Source organism: Palaemon carinicauda, chromosome 18, assembly GCF_036898095.1.
Source record: "Palaemon carinicauda isolate YSFRI2023 chromosome 18, ASM3689809v2, whole genome shotgun sequence".
NCBI lineage: Eukaryota > Metazoa > Arthropoda > Malacostraca > Decapoda > Palaemonidae > Palaemon > Palaemon carinicauda.
Genome location: NC_090742.1, coordinates 52,971,409 through 52,982,148, shown reverse-complemented (window position 1 = coordinate 52,982,148; position 10,740 = coordinate 52,971,409).

Sequence of the window (10,740 nt, the reverse complement as noted above, 5' to 3'; positions counted from 1 at the left end):
TCAATTGTAAGGGTTTCTCTGGGCTCGTCTTCTAAAAGATTATTTGTATCAAACTTAGGTATTCTATGTACATTTCTGTTGGGTGCTTTCAGTTTTAATTTCAGTGGGGCTATAAGGAGCTGGTGATCACTGCCAATATCTGTACCTCTATAGCTTTTCACATTTCTCAGAGTCCTCTTTCTCTCTTTATTAAGGGCTATGTGATCTATTTGATTTTTGTAATTGCCACATGGTGAAGTCCAAGTATATTTATGGATGTCCTTGTGCTGGAAAAGAGTACCTCCAATAACAAGATTTTTTTGCTAAACAAAAACTTGTAAAATGGGTTCCATTTTCATTTGCAACTTCGCCAAATCCCTCAACACCATTCTCTATGCCTTGATTAATCTTTCCAATTTTAGCATTGAAGTCACCAATCACGATTTTCATGTCTCTCTGGGATCTCATATATTACGCTCTGCAGTTCTTCATAGTATTCATCTTTCATTTCTTCAGTGGCATCATTTGATGTACATAACACACTATAATTCTCATATTTCACTGCTTTGATATAAACTTTGCAAGTAACAATCTCCTATTAACAGCTCTTCACTTAATTGATGCCTTCTCTTGGGAAATCTCTAATAGCTTCTACTTTACTAGGGCAGGTCGGGGAGTCTAGGAAAATTCGCTGATAAGCGACTAATATCTCACCAGGTAGTTAGCAGTTAAGTTCCCACTGCTTTTTAAGCCTTTGGTGGAGTGATTGATGGCGACCTTGTCTTTCATTTGAAGGGGCTAGTGTTCGATCCCTGTATGAGATAGAAATTTATTTTTATTTGAGCACGATATTGTATTGCTTTTCATCCACATTGGTTTATTACTTCACTTTTCCTTACTGTGACGGCTGCTTTTCTGGTCCCATACAGCAGGGGAACCCTACTCTCTATAGGACCTCCACTGTTGTTTTACCTTCTTCGTTCAGAGTATTTAATGTTTCATATCATATAATGTTCATTTACTGTTAAATCGTCACTATTATACTGTAAGGACAGTGAGACAAGCGTCACCAAGATCAACTGATACTTTATTCAAATGTGCATGGGAGTATATTACAAGGTGCGGACGGAAAGGTAAGATGGCGCTGGCGCCAAATCAGATTGAATTGCCCGCCAAAATATATGTGTTTTCTTACACTTACAAATATACGAATTATGAGTTAACAGAAACATGTAATGAAATGATACATATGTCAAAATGTAGCTCTGATAGAGCGGAATACATATACATGGGAAACCACGGTGTGGCGAAAGGAGAATTCAAATAAATAAACAGTTTGTTGATTCTCTGGATGATGAAGGGAGCGGTGTCCTTACAAGTACTCCCCCCCAAGACATCGGGCGGCGTAGAGGGCTGATGATCAATCTTCGTATCTTTTCGGGCATCGGAGGGTTCCTCTTGTTTTTGAACGGAGGGAGCGCCGGCGGTCGGCGTAAGGATCTCTTCCTCTTGTCGTCGTTTGATGATTTTTCTTTCGTTGGGCGCCTTGTTTTGAGGTGGAACTCTGGATCTGCCAGGTCCGGCGGAGGTGGTGTCGCTTCCTTCGAGAAACGCTGGTTTCACGCGGTCTATTGAGACCCAGTCCTCTTGGCCATGGACGTCGAGAAGGAAGGCTTTCGTTGTCTTTTTAATTACCCGGTAGGGGCCTCGATAAGGTCTAGTTAGTGGTTGTTGATGAGCGTCGACACGGACGAAAACGTACCCGCAGTCATCCAGGTTTTTTGGCTTGAAGTGCTTGGTTCTGTCCTGGTAAATTTTGAGACATAGCCTGAACTTCCTGGCGATGTCCCTTAGGTGATCCAGCTGTGTGTCGTCGGTTGATGAGGGAAAGAATTCGCCAGGAACTGCGAGCGCCTCCCCGTAAACCTTTTCGGTGGGCGAAGGTTCGCCGTCTGCGCGAGGGGCGGTGCGAAGGCCGAGGAGTACCCAAGGAAGTCGTGATTTCCAGTCCCCGTCGGTGCAGCTCGCCATCAGGGACGCCTTGAGGGCGCGGTGAGTTCTTTCAACCATGCCGTTTACCGCGGGGTTGTATGCCGTGGTGCTGTGGAGTGTCGTCCCCATCAGGTTCGCCAAAGCGAGCCCTATTTCTGAGAGGAAAGCGGGGCCTCTGTCTGTCGTGATGTCGTCAGGAACGCCAAACCTGCTCACCCAGCTCGACAGGAGGGCTTCGGCGCATGCTTGAGTCGTAGCTTCGGTCATCGGCGATGCCTCCAACCACCTTGTGGAGCGATCGGTGATCGTAAGCAGGTAGCGAGCAGATCCAGAAGGGGGCAATGGTCCCACGACGTCGATGTGTATGTGACCGAAACGTCTTTTTGGCTGGGGGAAATCGCCTACCCCCGATTCGGTGTGATGGCTGACTTTGCTTGACTGGCAGTTGATGCATGACTTCGCCCATTCCCGGGCGTCCTTTTTTATCCCTGGCCAGACGAACTTTTCAGACATAAGGCGAGCGGTGGTGCGTCCTGAGGGGTGTGAAAGTCCATGGATGATATTGAATACTTTCCTTCTGCAGGAGGCTGGTATCCAGGGACGTGGGCGGCCGGTGCTGGTGTCGCAAAGAATAGTTACTCCTGCTGGTCCGAGGGGAATCGCACTTATCTTGAGCGCGGATGGCCCCGTCAGGTGATCCTGTGCTTCTCGGTCGGTGCGTTGTTTGGTTGCGAGATTGGCGTAGTCGATTCCCAGGTGGATTGCGTCAATTTCAATCCTTGAAAGGGCGTCCGCGACTGGATTTTTCTTTCCTGGGACGTAACGTATGGTGCACCCGAATTCGGCGATTGTTGCGAGATGACGTTGTTGTCGGGAGGACCATGCGTCAGTCGATTTCGTAAAAGCGTGTACGAGGGGTTGATGGTCCGTCGCGATTGTGAAGGGAGTGCCCTCCAAGATGTGCCTGAAGTGGCGGATGGCGAGGTAGACGGCGAGGAGTTCCCTATCGAAGGTGCTGCATCTTGTTTCGGCGGGTTTCAATTTCTTGCTGAAGAATGCCAGCGGTCGAGGAGACCCATCGACGAGTTGCTCCAGCACAGGCCCACAGGCGACGTTGCTGGCGTCGGTCGTTAGTTGCAGGGGCGCGTTGTCGTTGAAATGAGCCAGGGTGGTGGCATTCGCGAGGGCATCCTTCGTCTGGGTGAATGCCTGTTGCTGGGGCAAACCCCACTCGAGTTTTTTCACTTTTCCTATCAGGACGTTATCGAGGGGTGACAGGGTTTGTGCGATGTTGGGGATGAAGCGTCTGTAGTAATTGACCATCCCCAGGAACTCCTGAAGTTGGCGGATGGTCGTAGGTACCGGGAACTTTCTGATGGCGTCGACCTTCATTGTCATGGGTTTTACCCCGCACGAGGATACGCGGTGACCAAGGAAATCCACTCCTTCCGCACCGAACGTGCATTTGTCGAAACGTACGACCAGGCCGTTCTCCTGTAGGCGTTTGAGGACGGTGCGGACGTACCTCCGGTATTCCTCCTTGGTTTTCGAGAATATCAAGATGTCGTCGACGTAGCAGACGCAGAAAGGTAGGTCACCCAGAATGCTATCCATTAGTCGTTGGAAGGTCGCCCCGGCGTTGCGTAGACCGAAGGTTGAGTATGCGAAGGTGTAGGATCCAAACGGCGTTACAATGGCAGTTTTCGGGATGTCTTCCGGAAATACGGGGACCTGGAAGTAAGACTTGAGGAGGTCCATCTTGGTAAAATACTTCGCGCCGTGCAACGCGTTCGTTAGGTCCTGCATGTTGGGCAGCGGGTAGTGATCGGGCGTTGTGATGAGGTTGAGGCGCCTGTAGTCGCCGCAAGGTCTCCAGGACCCGTCCGGCTTTTTTACCATGTGTAGGGGCGATGCCCAGGGGCTCGATGCTTTCTTACAGATACCCATGCGTTCCATGTCCTCAAAGGCGCGTTTGGCATCCTTCAGTTTCTGGGGCGGTAGGCGGCGGAACGTGGCGTGAGTAGGAGGTCCTGTCGTTGTGATGTGGTGGTAGATCCCGTGCTTGGACAGGGAACCTGGCGAGTGTCGGAGCTCGGGCTTGAAAACCTCGGGAAATTCTTGTAGGAGGTAGGCGTAGGGGTGCGTCGTTACGGCGGATACGGACATTGTTGCAGGGCCGTGTTCTAGGGCGCGGGACTGGCAGGTTCCCGTGTCGATGAGACGTTTGTTAGCGACATCGACGAGGAGTCCGTGGTGGGCGAGGAAATACGCACCGAGGAGGGGGCGATTGACGTCAGCGATGGCGAAGGGCCAAGAATACGAACGGCCCATGATAGATATCTTGAGGGTCCTAATTCCATAGCACCGTATGGGAGATCCGTTGGCGGCGATGAGTGAGGGAGCATTTTTGTCGGGACCACGGTCTAGGTCGGACTTGGAAGTTGGGAACGTTGACTGCATTGCGCCGGTGTCTACCATGAGTCTACGGTTGGAAATGGTATCGAGGATATAGAAACCATTCTTGTTTTGGTTACCTGCGGCTGCGATGGTGGCAGGTGGATGCTCCTGGCGTCGTCTTCTAGGGAAACTGCATGGTGCTCTACATTTCTTGGCGTCGCTGCCGAGCTGTTGGTAGTAGAAGCACCATACTGGGTTAGTCCTAGGGTTCGGTCGTGTTGGTTGCGGCGGTTTCTTTCTTGATAGAACGTTGATCTCTTCGTCCCCAGGGGCCGTTGCCGAGGAGTCTATGGAAGAGCAGCTGCTGAAGGAGGAGAACGAAGGCGGTGTTGACGATGATGCTCCGAGGCGAGATGTTGGAGGCCTCGTGGAGCTTCTGAGCCTTCGACAGGAGTTCGTTCATCGGGAGCGTGTCGGCGTCTGTCAATCGGGCCCTTACGCCCTGTGGTAGGCGTCGAAGAAAGATCTCGCGAGATAAGCTAATCTCACGTCGTCGGCCGTTGCTGTCTGTTTCCGGGAGCAAAAGCAGGCCGGTTAACTCGTCCCACGCCTCGACAGGAGAGGTTTCACCCATGGGTTTGCCGGCGAGGTCCAGGACTTTCTGTGTCTTTGCTGAGACGGAGAGGGAGTAGATACCGATGAATTTCGTTCTCTGGTCGTCGTATGAAACTTGGCCGGCCTGGGCGTTGAGCCATGGGGAAATCTTGTCGAATACCTCTTCAGGTATGGAGGTGAGAACGATGTCAGCCTTGGCGCAGGAGTCGCTGAGTCTAGCGACACGGAAGAGTACGTCTGCTCTCAGGAACCAGGAAGCGGTGTTGTGTTAGGAAAAGGGTGGCAGTTTGACTTTGGGCGTGGAGGCGAGGCTGTTGGGTGCGATGGGCGTGTTGCTTCCTGCATCGTGGCCAGACGACGAGTCGGCGAAGAGGTGAGAAGTTGATATGTTGGTTAAGCTCATCCTACTGCCTTACATGCATCGAAGTGTGGGAGAACCAAAGGCAGGCTCATGCCTAAGGTAATGGAGTATAGAGAAGGTAGCACGGCCGTAATAAGTCCGTTAATGGCAAAGCCAAAATCGCTGATGCTACTTTCAACTCCGGGGTCACCAGTTGTAAGGACAGTGAGACAAGCGTCACCAAGATCAACTGATACTTTATTCAAATGTGCATGGGAGTATATTACAAGGTGCGGACGGAAAGGTAGGATGGCGCTGGCGCCAAATCAGATTGAATTGCCCGCCAAAATATACGTGTTTTCTTACACTTACAAATATACGAATTATGAGTTAACAGAAATATGTAATGAAATGATACATATGTCAAAATGTAGCTCTGATAGAGTGGAATACATATACATGGGAAACCACGGTGTGGCGAAAGGAGAATTCAAATAAATAAACAGTTTGTTGATTCTCTGGACGACGAAGGGAGCGGTGTCCTTACAATACGACTAACGAAATAACTTTTATGAATAATGAGTCCGACACCCCCACCAGGCCTTCCTTCCCTCAGTATGTGAAATAAGGTGTGTGTGGGGGGTGTCATTTCAGTGATCTTTGCCTTGTCCAAGTTATTTAACCATGTTTCAGATAATGCTAGTATGTCCAAATATTTCTCATTTATCAATTCTCGAATTTGAATAGTCTTATTACCTATAGATTGTATATTTACATAGCCACAGTTTATGATATCCTTAGTAACCATGATCAGTATTATCTGCAAGTCTTTTCAATTCCAAGTCATAAGCTTTGCAGTCTCTAGAATTTGCTATGTGGTCACTTGGTTTGTCTAACTTTGTACAGTTAATGCACTTTAACACTTGCGAATAACACTCCTTGGTGGAATGTTTTCCTGAACATTTCCCGAAGACTTTATCATCATTCTTAGACTTGCAATCTTTTTCAAGATGTCCATACCTCGGACAATGGTAGAAGGTGATCACGTGGTACCTATCACGTATGTTATAAGTACCCCATTGTAATGAAACGTTGTCCCCATTATCATGAATAGCCCTCCGAACTTCAGGATCACATTTCAGCACATAGTGGGTGGTCCCACCTGAAACATTTTTCTGCAGGACTACACTTATCTTCTCTTTTATATTTTGGATTTGGTCCAGCAACCAATGTATGAACTTTGTTTGCAGACTGTTCTCTGATCATTTTGTTTGCAAAGATTACAACAACATTTCCATTCGTAGTTGACCTCGTGTTAAGTATAGGAATGTCTTTAAATGCTTGTTGAACCTCGCGTTTTCTTTCAGTAATTTTAGTTGCTGTATTTGTTGATTTAATTACAAACAGATTTTTTCCTTAACTTTGTCAGCAAATGTCGGTTTCTCTGGTTTTGGGTCCATCAATGTTTGAAGTGTTGCCTTAATTGATTCCATATTCATAGCAAGAGTATCAACTTTCTCAGTGAGGTCAGTAGTCTGGGTGGAATTTCCTGAGTGTGCGCTAAGGTCCGCAAGTTTCTTTTCCAATTCAACTATTCTCTCATCTTGTTCGCTCAAGGACTCTTCTCTCATATTCACATCTTCCTTCAATTTTGATATATATAAATTGGCTTGTCTGGCTTCACCTATGCAGAGTGGGCATAACCAATCTAGGTTCTTTCGTTCATTATCAGTGATGCCTGTCACTATATACAGAAATTTCTTATGATAGAATTTATTACAGTCACATCCTATCAATTTTTTTCGGTCTCCCTCCGTCCGTGGTTCTACATATGAGCCAGAAATAGTTAGGGACAGATAGAGTGTACTGTGTCTTATCACTTAGGTTTCTCCATAGGGTTAACTAATATCTTTTCAATGATATTCTAAGCGAGAAACAAAAGCTAAAACACGACTCAAGACGAGTGTTGAACAGAGCTTCGTGCAAAACATATCCACACCTTGTTTCACCTAGTGGGTCAGAAAGCCGGGGAATACTCGCTAGTAAGAGACTGATGTCTCACTAGGTAAATCCTGAATTGCAGTTAGCAATTAGATTCTGATTTCTTTTAGAGCCTCTGGTGGTATGATTAGTAGTAACCTTGCCTTTCATTTGAATACGCTAAGGTTCGATCACTGTATGAGATATAAATTTATTTCTATTTGAGCATTGTATTCTGTTGATTTTCATCCATATTGACTCATTAGGGGTAATTCGAATTAAAATCTATCAATTGTGTCACCTAGTGGGTCGGGAAGTCGGGGAATAATCTCTGGTAAGAGATTGATGTTTCACCAGGTAAATTCTGAATTGCAGTTAGCAGTTAAGTTTTTACTTCTTTTAGAGACTCTTGTGGTATGATTGGTAGCGACCTTGCTTTTCATTTGAAGGGAATAGGGTTCGATCCCAGTAGGAGATATAAATTTATTTCTATTTGAGCACTATATTGTGTACATGTTCATCCATATTGACTCATTAGGAGTAATTTTAATTAAGAACAATCAATTGTGTCACCTGGTGGGTTGGGAAATTAGGGAAAACTCGCTAGTAAGAGAATGATGTCTCACCACGTAAATCCTGAGTTGCAGTTAGAAGATAGGTTCCAATTCCATTTTGAGCCTCTGGTGATATGATTGGTAACGACTTGGCCTTTCATTTGAAGGGGCTATAAGGTTCAATTCCATAATAATATATAAGTTTATTTCTATTTGAGCACAATATTGTGTTAATTTTTATCTATAGTGACTCATTAAAGGTAATTAGAATTAAAAGCTATCAATAGTGTCACCTGGTGGGGCGAGAAGTCGGGGAAAACTCGATGGTAAGAGACTGATGTCTCACAAGGTAAATCCTGAATTGCAGTTAGCAGTTAGGTTTCGACTTCTTTTAGAGCCCCTGGTGGTATGATTAATACAACCTTACCTTTCATTTGATGGGGCTAGGGTTCGATTCTAGTATGAGATAGAAATTTATTTCTATTTGAGCCCGATATTGTGTTGATTTTCATTCACTTTGACTCATTAAAGGGAATTCAAATTGAAAGCTAACAATTGTGTCATCTGGTGGGTCAGGAAGTTGGCGAAAACTCGATGATAGGAGACTGATGTCTCACTAGGTAAATCCTGAATTGCAGTTAGCAGTTTGGTTCCGACTTCTTTTAGACCTTTTGGTGGCGTGGTTGTTAGCGACCTTGCCTTTCGTTCGAAGGGGCTAAGGTTCGATCCCAGTATGAGATAGAGATTTATTTCTATTTGAGCCCGATATTGAGTTGATTTTCATTCATATTGACTCATTAAGGGTAATACGAATGAAAGCTATCAGTTGTGCCACTTAGTGCATCAGGAAATCTGGGAATACTCGCTGGTAAGAGACTGAGGTCTCACCAAGTAAATTCTGAGTTGCAATTAGCAATTAGGTTCTGACTTATTTTAGAGCCTATGGTGGCGTGATTGGTAGTGACCTCACCTTTCATTTGAAGGGGCTAGGACTCCATCCCAGCAGGAGATAGATATTTATTTTCATTTGAGCTCGATATTGTGTTAATTTTCCTCTATATTGAATTATTAGGGGTAGTTCAAATTGAAAGCTATCAATTGTGTCACCTGGTGGGTTGGGAAGTCGGGGAAAAATCGCTGGAAAGAGACTGATATCTCACCAGGGAAATCCTGAATTGCAATTAGCAGTTAGGTTCCGACTGCTTTTAGAGCCTCTGTTAACGTGATTGGTAGCAACCTTGCCTTCCATTTGAAGGAGCTAAGGCTCGATCCCAGTATGATATAGAAATTTCTTTCTATTTAAGCTTGATAATGTGTTGATTTTCATCTATATTGAATTATTAGGGGTAATTCAAATTAAAAGCTATCAATTGTGTCACCTGTTGGGTTAGGAAGTCGGGGAAAACTCGCTTGTAAGAGACTGATGTCTCACCAGGTAAATCTTTAATCGCAGTTAGCCGTTAGGTTCCGACTTCTTTTAGAGCCTCTGTTGGCGTGATTGGTAGCAACCTTTCATTTGCACGGGATAGGGTTCGATTCCAGTATGAGATAGAAATTTATTTCTATTTGAGCACGATATTGTGTACATGTTCATCCATATTGACTCATTAGGGATAATACAAATTAAAAGCTATCAATTGTCACCAGTTTCTTAGGGAAGTCGGGGAAAACTTGCTGGATGATACTGATATCTCACCAAGTAAATTCTGAATTGCAATTAGCACTTAGGTTCCGTCTTCTTTTTGAACCTCTGGTGACGTGATTGGTAGTGACCTCGCATTTAATCTTTTAATTTGAAGGAGATAGGGTTCGATTCTAGTATGAGATATAAATTTATTTTTGTCTGAGCAAGAGATTGTAATAATTTTCATCCTTATTCACTAATTAGGTGTAATTCGAATAAAGATATCAATTGTGTCACCTGGTGGGTCGGGAAGTTGGGGACAACTTGCTGGTAAGAGACTGATGTCTCACCAGGTAAATCCTGAAATGCAGTTAGCCATTAGGGTCTGAATTCTTTTATAGCCTCTGTTGGCGTGATTGCTAGCAACCTAGCCTTCCATTTGAAGGGGCTAGGGTTCGATCCCAGTATGAGATAGAAATCTATTTCTATTTGAGCACGACATTGTGTTGATTTTCCTCTATATTGACTCATTAGGGGTAATTCGAAGAAAGATATCAATTGTGTCACCTGGTGGGTTGGGAGGTCGGTGAAAACTTGCTGGGTAGAGACTGGTGTCTCTCTAAGTAAATCTTTAATTGCAGTTAGCAGTTAGGTTCCGACTTCTTTTAGAGCCTCTGGTGTCGTGATTGGTGGTGACCTTGCCTTTCATTCGAAGGGGCTAGGGTTCAATCCAAGTATGAGATAGAAATTTATTTCTTTTTGAGCACGATATTGAGTTGATATCATCCACATTGGATCCTTTTCTCTGGTTACGGCTCTTTTTGTTTTTGCTTGCGCATATACTGAATAGTCTGGCCTATTCCTACCACATTCCCCTCTGTCCTCATACACCTGACAGCAGTGAGATTACCAAACAATTCTTCCTCGCCCAGTGGGCTAATTACTATAATGTAATTATTCAGTGGCTACTTTCCTCTTGTTAAGGTTAGAAGAGACTCTTTATCTATGGTAAGCACTCATCTAGGAAAAGGACACTCCAAAATAAAACCATTGTGCTCTGGTCTTGGATAGTGTAATAGCCTCTATACCATGGCCTTCCACTGTCATTGATTGGAGTTCTCTTGCATGCAGTTTTATCATATGCCTCTTCCTCTTGATTTTTTTTAAGTTTTTATAGTTTATATATGAAGGATCTCATTCAATGTTGTTACTGTTCTTAAAATAATCTATTTTGATTGTTTATTTATTTATTCATTTAT